This window comes from Humulus lupulus, chromosome 4 (genome assembly GCF_963169125.1).
Source record: "Humulus lupulus chromosome 4, drHumLupu1.1, whole genome shotgun sequence".
NCBI lineage: Eukaryota > Viridiplantae > Streptophyta > Magnoliopsida > Rosales > Cannabaceae > Humulus > Humulus lupulus.
Genome location: NC_084796.1, coordinates 193,320,221 through 193,330,350, shown reverse-complemented (window position 1 = coordinate 193,330,350; position 10,130 = coordinate 193,320,221).

The following is a 10,130-nucleotide window of genomic DNA, read 5'->3' as shown; positions in this document are numbered from 1 at the left end:
TGAACTGGACGTGACTTGCGTCCTCCTCGGTAAAAATGATTGGTTACCTCTCCAATCGCTGCAGTTAGGGTAGATGCTGATTCGAGACGAATTCCACTCCATTATGAGCCTTTAACTCATTGACATATCTCTTCTGGGCACCTCTGCTCGTGCCGGCCAAATGGGGGCCTCTGGACATTGTGGATATCTCTCCTCCTATTACACGAGGAGGGGTATCCTGACTTATCCGGGGCTCGGGCTGATTTACCGGAGCTTCCGGGGCTAGCTGACTAGTAGGAACTCGGTTCCGCGCATATTGAGCCAAAGGTCCGGCTCTGATAAGTGTCTCGATCTCATCCTTCAAATGCCTACAATCGTCAGTGTTGTGGCCAATGTCTTTGTGGAATCGAAAGAACTTGGAAGGGTCCCTCTTAGCCTTCTGGTGTTTCAAAGGATCCGACTTTTTCCAGGGGAGGAGGGCAGAGTTTCCTAGGAAAATGTGTTCCCTATTGTTTATGAGCTTGGTATAAGCCGTGTAGACTGGCTTAAATTTTTCCACGGGCTTGTTCTTCTTCGGACCGTGCTGGTCGCCCTCGCTGCTCTCTTTTCTCTTACCTCCACCCCCGTGGTTATTCTGTGCAACAGTTTGAGTCATTTTTATGACATCCGTTTCCACTCTAATGGGCTGATCATGGGTTTGGCTGGTTCTCGCGACCGACGCTCGCGCCTCTTCCAGGTTTATCCATTCCTGGGCCTTGTTCAGGAATTCATCCACGGTGCTGACACCTCTTCTCTGTATCTCTTTCCATAGCCCCCCTCCAACGAGGATTCCAGTCCTCAAGGCCATAAGCTTAGAACTATCGTCTGCGTCCCTGGCTCGAGCCGCGACATTTGCGAACCTGCTCAAGTAAGCTTTCAAAGGTTCCCCGGGATGTTGCTTCACGTTCGCCAAGGTGTCATCTTTGACATGGGCAGCTTGAGAAGCTCGGAACGCCCTCTTGAAGTCAGCAGAAAAATCTTCCACGAGCTAATGGAATGATTTTTACACTGCTTGAACCACTGCCTAGCTGGCCCAGTCAAGGTGCAAGGGAATATAAAACACCTCTGCTCGGGGCCGATATTATGGGCCATCATCAAGGTGTTGAACATACCCAAATGATCTGTCGGGTCTCCGTCTTAATTGAACTTAGACATGTGGGGCATCCGGAAACCCGGCGCGTACGTTGTGGCTGCTATGTTGGGGGCGAAAAGCTCGAGTTCGTCCCCCGATTCATACTCATCTTTCTCCTTTTCTGAAAAGAGCTTCTTCATCAGCTCCTCCATCTGAGCTAAACGCTCTAGGGTTTGGTCCTTAATCCCTTGGTTGTTCTGGGGCTGTTCAACAGCTCCAGTTCCATTGTACGCCTTAGGCGGGTTATTGTCCCTCCAAGCTTAAGCTTGGTTAGGTGGGACATTCCCACTGTCACATACTTCAGAAAGACCATCCCCTTGGTGAGCATGACTTCCATTTCTAGCCAGATCCCCCCTCTGCGAGTTGAGGCGATCTCGAAGGACGGTCCTCGAGGTGGCCCGAGGGCTTTGCGCCGAACTCAAGCGATTATGCAGGTCTCCACCGGATCTGCCACTTCGGTGGCTCCTGGTCTAGTAGCTCCCGTTGGAAAAGCTTGGAGCCCCCTGCTGGGGGTGAGGATTCGGGACCTCCCCGTGTGCTCGGTGGCAATGGGAAGGACCAGCGGAAGGAGGATTTCTTCTGCTGCTCTCGTGTGTCGGAATGTCTCAAACTGGACAAGGAGGAGATGGGTATCTTTTCGGAGATAGGGGATGCCTAACTGGTGCCGCGATCCTAGTCCCATCTGGGCGGATCAAATTAGCTTGCGACCGTTCAACTCTACCATCTCCAGCATCATGCGCTCGGCGGTTGGACCGCGACACGGGAGGGCTGGCCGGAGCAGGCTGTCTTCGCAAGCCTTCCCCGGATCTCCTCCGCGAGCTGCTACGAGCCCTTCTAGGAGCCTTCGACAGTGGAATCGAGCTAGGAGTTGAGGTTCAGACTGATCAGCTGAATTGCTGATTGGCCCTGGGAAACTCCTCAAACATAGTTTCCTGGTTGTGGTATGATGTGGGTGCAGAACTCAGGGTTGAGGTTCTAACTGATCGACTGGGTCTAGGCCGATTATCCCTATGAGACTTGTGAGTCCCACTTTTCCTCTTTCTGACGTTAACGTCGGTTGCAAGAGGGGGTAGTCGGGCCAAGACTTCTTCAATTTGCTTACTTGCTCTGGATAGCTGACTCCTCAACTGTATGTTCTCCACCTCTATCGCCGTCAAGAAGCCTGGGTTCAGATTTGGCGATCGGGGCGCCGAACTCCCAGTGTCGTCCTGGCCCATCGGCTGCTTTCCCGATCGTTGCTGGATCTCGGGGTTCATCAGATATGGCGGCATGGTGGGCATCCTACCCATCATGTTGAGCTGCCTCGTTTTCATGTCTCGAACATGTAACCACCATGATCAAGTTTTTGCAATAGCACCAATCTAAATCCTCTCAATGAAAGCACCAAACTGTTGACGCAATTCTTCGCCAACAGGTAATTATACGAATAAGTAGGATGGATTAGTGCTAATTGGTGAACCGTGATATGAAAATAGCTAAATTCTAGACTTGAGAAACTAATATCATGGGAAGGTGATCACTCATTTCTTTTTAGGTGGTTTGAAGGTTAAAATCCCTCTAGTCCACCAGTTGATATTATTGATATCTCTTGGCTATCTCTTACAGAGTATTTCTTTACAAAAAGATGCCAACCCCTTGCACTTCCCAGGATCTTGGTATTTATAGGAAGAGGATACCTGGGTTGGCAATGGGGCATCCCGTGTTCTCTTTACCCTTCACGTCATCTCTGTGACACTGATGATTAATTCCTAAAACCTTACAGTGTAGTGTGGTATAATCAATAGATAAGGAGGGATAATGGGCCGCATGGCCCAAATCAGGCATGGGATATCTGAACACGCACATTTATAGTGCGCGTTCAAGAATTCAGGAATGGAATAGACACGTGATGTCTGATCTATGCGCGTTTATATTACGTAATTGACTTTACAAGGATTCGGGTGTCAGATCTTTGCCGCATCATGAGCTCAACGTAGCGCCAGCTCGTAACATCCATACTGCTGACCCGCTGCCTCCGAGTAGCAGTTAACTCTCTAATCAGCTCAGGCTGGACAGATGGAAGCCCGTAACAACAGCTCCGGGTGGACGATTTATACATGGCGGATCGAATTAGGCCCTTTTCCAGCTCGCCAATAGTGCGAGGATGTTTAGGGCATACAATAGAATTTTCCTACAATAACAGTTACCATTTGACCATTGGGGTGGCTCCTTATGAGATGATGTATGGTAGGAAGTGTAGGTCACCCATTCATTGGGATGAAATGAGGCTATTAAGAATATCAGAGCTTGAATGCCCATTTCACAGAGTAGGCAGAAAAGCTATGCTAACCCTAAGCGTTGAAACGTGGAGTTCCAGGTAGGGCACCACGTATTTCTGCGAGTTTCACCACTGCAGGGTGTAAAATGGTTTCGAAGGAAAGGTAAGTTGAACCCTAGGTTTGTAGGACCTTTTGACATCCTAGATAGGATTGGGAAGGTAGCCTATAGATTGGCTTTGCCCTCATTATTATCAGGAGTCCATGATTTGTGTCACATCTCAATGCTTCGAAAGTATGTGTTGGACACAACCCATGTGCTTGGTTATGAGGATTTAGAGATACATACAGATTTTTTTTATGAGGAGCGACTGGGTCAGATCCTAGATAGAAAAGACAAGGTTCTGAGGAACAAGATGATTCCTCTAGTTAAAATTCTTTGGAGTAATAGCAAGGTCGAGGAAGTGACTTGGGAGATATAGTCGGATATGCAGAATCAGTATCCCAGGCGGCTCAGGTAAATTTCAAGGAAAAAAATTTTGTAAGGAGGGGATACTTGTAACATCCTGATTTTGTTGATAAGGCTTTGTGCATCGATGAACAGGGAAAGCATAAATGGATTAATATGTGAATTTAATTATGTAATGCCCCGAAATCCCTAATGCAGTTTAATGGATGGATTAGTAGGCCGGGAGGGCCATAACTGTTTAATTATGCCATTAAATGAATATATGCATGTTTATGTGAATTATATTATAACATGATGTTAAATGCATGCATGTGGGTTCACATTTCTTGACAGGGGTGTTTGGGTAATTTGGCCCGTTGAGGGCATAATTATATATTTGTATGCATGTCGGTGATATATTGTTGAGGCCACATTATAATGTGGATTTGTTCGAGCAATTCGGCATGAGACGATCTTTGAATATTAAGTTGCAGTTTAGTCATAACGGGATTAAGTTCGAGGCTCGGGGTGAGTCTCGGGGTGTTTTAATGATTAGAGCGTTGCCGGGAATAAAAGGGTAACAGGATATGAATTATTGGTATTTGAGAATATTGAGAATAGCGGGAATTGGAGAGCGTTAATTATGATTAACGAAATAGGTGAAAGATGACGATTTTACCCTTGGGGAGACTTTAGAAGCTTTAAATGACCTAGGGGCATTAGGGTCATTTGGCTTAGGATATATATGGTTTAAGTTTGCTGTAGAACATACAGAACAAAAATAGAGCAAGGTTTCTTCTTCCTGTACATCACCTTCACTCTATCTTCCTTTGAAGTTCTTGGTCCCAAATTGAAGAATCAAGCTAGGAAATCAAAGCTTGGAGGTTATAGACTTAGTTCATCTATTAAGGAGGATTCAAAACCAGCTTGAGGTAAGAAATTGTCCATGAATTCCAAGTATTACTCTGTTTTTCTTTTAGTTTTCAGCCTATAGATTTTGATGTGGATAGTTGGAGTCAATGGGGGTTTTTGTGTAAGATTGATTGGGTTTTGGTGAGGGGTGATGTAGATGAGGTTTAAGGGTTGAATTGGATGTTTTGGTAAGGTTTTGGATTGGTTTGGAAGGTTCGTTTCAAGGAGAATCGCAAGGAGGGAAAATCAGAGGAGTTACTGGTCCGAAGCTGGCGCCCCAGCGCCAGTCCTAGTGCCCCAGCGCTATGCAGGGTAGAGATTAGCCCTCTCTGTTTCTGGGGCAGCGCCCCAGCATTGGATGGCAGCGTCTAGGCGCTAGGTCAGTTCCAGGGTATGTTGTTTTTAGGGCTCGGGATGGTTTTTAAGGCTTGGGGGTTGGTTCCTTTTCCCCTTTTGAGTAGTTTGAGAGTTCCAAGAGTGATGGATTGATCCCGGGAGTGTGGTTTAGATTGTGAACCATTCATTGATTTACTTTATTGATGGTTTCTAATTGGTTATGATTAGGTAACCGCTAAGGAATCTAAAGGTTGATCGTTCCCAAGGGTCGTTCTTATATTATTTCTCGCTTGAACCTGAGGTAAGAAAATTGCACCCTGTGTATATGACATGCATGATTGTTGTTGAGGTATGTTGGTTGATAAATGTGGACATTGATTGCATATTAAATGCTAGTGAATATTATTTAGTTGTATATGGTACTGACTAGTCAGGGATACTGACCTAAGAGTCAGAAACGACATAAGCGTCCTGAACGCAGGGTCGAATGAAGATTAGATCTAATCAATATCAGTGTTGAATGACTCTAAGGCATTAATGCTGGACCGACCCTAAGGTCGATGAATCTTATAAGCGCTTGGCTAGTCTAGGACTAGTTACTCAGAGTCAGGGCCAAAGGCCTTGGTGACTGTTTGTCACATGGCCAGGGAACTGTGTTCCATGGTTATGACTCTATGGTGATGAGGTAGGTTATGTTGATGACTAGACATCATGCACCTAACCTGTTTAAGCTAGTGAAATGATCACTTATCATTAAAGCCTCGGTGACCCTATCGTCACATGGCTATCGGGAACTGAAATCACTTTAGTGACTTTTCCAATTGTCACTCCTCTATATGGATTAAAAGTCCTGAATGATTATTATGATCATTGTTCATATTATATCATGTTATATTGTGTTTTCTTGCTGGGCCTTGGCTCATGGGTGCTATGTGGTGCAGGTAAAGGGAAAGAAAAGCTCACCCAGCCTTGAGTGGAGAGCTTAGGTGGTGATGTGTACATATGCGGCTGCTTGACCACAATGGCCAGTGAGTTCTCAGAGAAACTAAGGGGTTTACCCTATTTTTGCCGCTTAGGACGGCGGATTTGTAAATTTGAAACAGTAATGACCATTTTGAGTTGTAAATAACTTGTAAAAGATTTTATGGGCCATGAACAGTTTTATGTACTTAATAAAATATATCCTTTCCTTTTTATTGGTTTTTCACCTTAGCCTGTTAATAACACTTAGAGCACGTTTTTGACCAAAGGACTCGGGTAGCGGGTCAAATTTCCAGTTCACCGATCACCGTAACTGTTCTGGAGTAACCAAGGCATTACAAATTATGTGAAATATATGAGTTGTATGATAATATGACTATTTATTCATGCTTATGTGCATTAAATGTGATTGTGGGCCCGTTTTGGTGAAAAAGGGAATTTTCATAATTTTGACCCATTGAGGGTATAATTGTAAATTATATGTGCTTTGTGAGTGATACCACATTATTATGGGGATATATTTGAAACTTTTGGCACGAGACAATCTCAGTGAGTAATTTGGCAGAAAGCCACATCGGGGATTAATACCCGGCTCGGGGTAAGCCTAGGGGTGTTTTAGTAATTTGGTGAGTTACCAGGGATATTAGAGAATGAATTGTTATTGGGGGGAAAATATTAGTATTTTTAATATTAGTGGGACTAATTGGGAATCTTAAGTGGAATTTGAGGTTTAGCGGGAAAAATGTGGCAAATGGCGATATTTCCCTTGGAGGCATTAAAGAGCTAAGTAAATGTTAAGGGCATTTTAGTCTTTTTGTGTCAAGGGAGATAGACTTAGCCTTGGAACCGCTCAAAAACTAGGGGAAACACCCTCAGCAGTCCCTCAACCCCTTCTCTCTCTCGTTTCTCTCTCTCACTTGACGCTTGGTTGGGGTTTGATTTCTTTTGAAGAGAATTGGCTTGGGAAATTTAAGGTTGGAGCTAGGAGCGAGATTAGGAGTAACATGGAGTCAGAATTTCATAGCTGAGGTAAGGTTTAATCTATGGTTTTCACTATGAATTCTGGTTGGTTTCTTAGTGTTAAGCTCAAGATGGGATTTTGGGTTTCAGTGGAGATTTTAATGTAGCTAGAAGTGTTATATTGTTGCTTATGTTGTGTTATTTAGGGTCCTAGGCCTAATTTGGACTTTGGTAGTTAATTAGGGTGAGTTTTAAGAGATTTGGGTTAGAGAAAAGTTCTAAAAATCTGGGTTCACGGGGTTGCGTTACAACGTTGTTCTTGGTGTGCCGCTGTCCGCATGAACTTAGAGGCTAGGGGGTTGTTTGAATCGCCTTAGCGTCGCAGCGCATGTCTAGGGAGTTAGCTTGGGGGGCTCTCTATCTAAAGGTGCACCGCGGCCCTTCAAGGGCAGGCCACGACTCTATTTGGGAAAGTTTTCCAAAAAGGGGTTTTCGAATACGTGAACTCAAACCTAAGGGCTCGGGAAGGATTCTACTACCCGATTTACTAGAATTTGTGGTCCCGGAGGCTAGGACTCAATCTTGAAGCTTTTAATTTTTTTAGTTCTTGATGGTTATCCATTAATATGTTGTGACTAGGGGTACCGCATGGATCGGGAAGAAAATGATTTTGCTCATTGTCGCCTTACCCTATTGAAAAGGACTTGAGGTAAGAAAACTGACACTTGCACCGAGTGTAGGGTGTGCACCCCAATTATAGGGCATGGGAATGACCGTGTTACGAAATTGCTTTTAGTTGAATGCCTGCTGTGTTTGAATCTATGCTGATAAACTCGTTTGAACTGATTGCTCGGTTGGGAGACCGTTAGCGGCATTACATGTGTAATGAATTTCGTAGTGGCGGGGCCATAACGCAGATACGGTATCCGCCACAATGGCGGGGCCTTCGTGAAGATGGAATGTCCATCTACTCGGCATGAGTCATATGTTGTTTGGAAAATCTATGTGAACCAATTGTTATTACAGAGTACGCAATACATGTTAATGTTTATCTGGATATTTGTATGATTTATTTGGGTTTTCTTGCTGAGCCTTGGCTCATGGATGCTTCGTGGCGCCGGTAAAGGCAAAGGAAAGCTGGACCATCCATGAGCTGGAGAGTTGTAGGGGCGGTGTGTACATACTCAGCCCGCTAGGCCTCCACTGTTGAGAGATTTTGAGGAGCATGAGTCATTAGTTAAAAAATTTCCACTTAGGTCGACTAAGTCTATATTTTTTAGAAACTTTTGAGTTAACCTTTTAATGAAAAAGTCCAACTTGTGACCAAAACTTTTGATACCTAAACTGTCGTTTTACCCTAATTACAATTTTAAGTCCAAATGACTCGCTTAACGAGTTTAGCACTATTTTTAACACATGTGTAACAGTTATGTCTATTCAGGGCATTACAGTATAGAACTAGTGGCTTATCCATGTCTGGAATTACTTTCAAATCAGTATAAAACTTATTGAGCCACACAGCCTCTTTAGTTGCTTCACAAGTTGCTATATATTTGGCTTCCATGATGGAATCTACAATGTTGGATATTTTAATGCTTCTCTAGACTAAAACACCTCCTCCAACTGTGAAAACTAATCCAGATGTCGACTTTCAACTATCTTTATCTGATTGAAAATTAGAATAAGTATGTCCAGTGGGGTTCAGGTCTCCACCTGAATAAACAAGCATGTAATCTCTAGTATGTCTAAGATACTTGAGAATATTCTTTACAGCTATCCAATGACTCAATCTAGGGTTTGATTGAGAACGGGTGACACTATCCCTACTTTATAACAAATGTCAAGTCTAGTACATAACATTGCATACATTAGACTTCCTACACCAGAAGCATAGGGATACTGTCTCATGTCATCCTCTTCCTGGGGTTTTTGTGGACATTGGTCTTTTTATAATGCAACTCCTGACCGGGTAGTCATAGTGCCTTTCTTGGAGTTTTGCATACGAAAACGTTCTAGCACTTTATCTATATAAGTTGCTTGAGATAGTGTCAAAACTTTGTTCTTTCGATCTATAAGGATTTGAAAGCCTATAACATATTTGGCATCTCTCAAATCTTTCATTTGGAATTGCTTAACTAACAAATTATTCACTTTAAACAATGTTTCTACATCATTCGCAATGAGTAAAATATCATGAAACATTTCTTGAGGTCGGCAACATGATTATTCGTGTGTTTGGATTTGACTAACATGTCATCCACGTACACCTCCATATTATTTCTGATCTGCTCGCCGAACATACGGTTTACCAATCTTTGGTACGTTGCTCCAACATTTTTTAACCCAAAGGGCATCATGTTGGAGTAGTATAGTCCTTTATCTGTCATAAAGCTCGTGTGTTCCTAGTCGGGAGCATGCATGGCTATCTGTTATGTCAAAAATATGCGTCCATAAACGACATGGCATCATGTCCCAAGGTTGTATCAATGAGTTGGTGAATTCAAGGCAATGGAAAATAGTAATTTGGACATGCTTTATTTAAATCTGAATAGTTGATATAGGTTTTCCATTTCCCGTTTGGTTTTGGAACTAACACTGGATTAGCTATCCAATCTAGGTAGAAAGTAGCTCTTAGGAATCAGTTGGCTTTTTACCTATCCACTTTCTCCTTCAAAGCTTGCTTCCTCTCATCATCGAAGAGCCTTCTTTTTTCTTGTTCATGAGGAAAGCTTTTATCTATATTCAGAGCATGACTGATTATATTAGGACCGATTCCAATCATGTCCTCATGGGACCAAGTAAAAACCTCTTGATTTTCTTTTAAAAATCAAATTAATTATTGTTTCTCCCCTGTAACGAGGTTTTCTCCGATTTTCACCACATTTTCCATTTCCTTCTGATCAAGCTAGAAATCTTTGAGCTCTTCAATTGGTCCGAGTTCAGCTCGATCATCCCCGATCTCATTTTCGATCTCGAAAACTCACTCTTCTATTTCTTCGATTATGACCAGTGTTTGGGCGCTAGGTTGACCCTTTCCTCTCATAGAAAGGATATGGCGTTCTCGAGCTTCCAGTTGGTATCTCCTTTC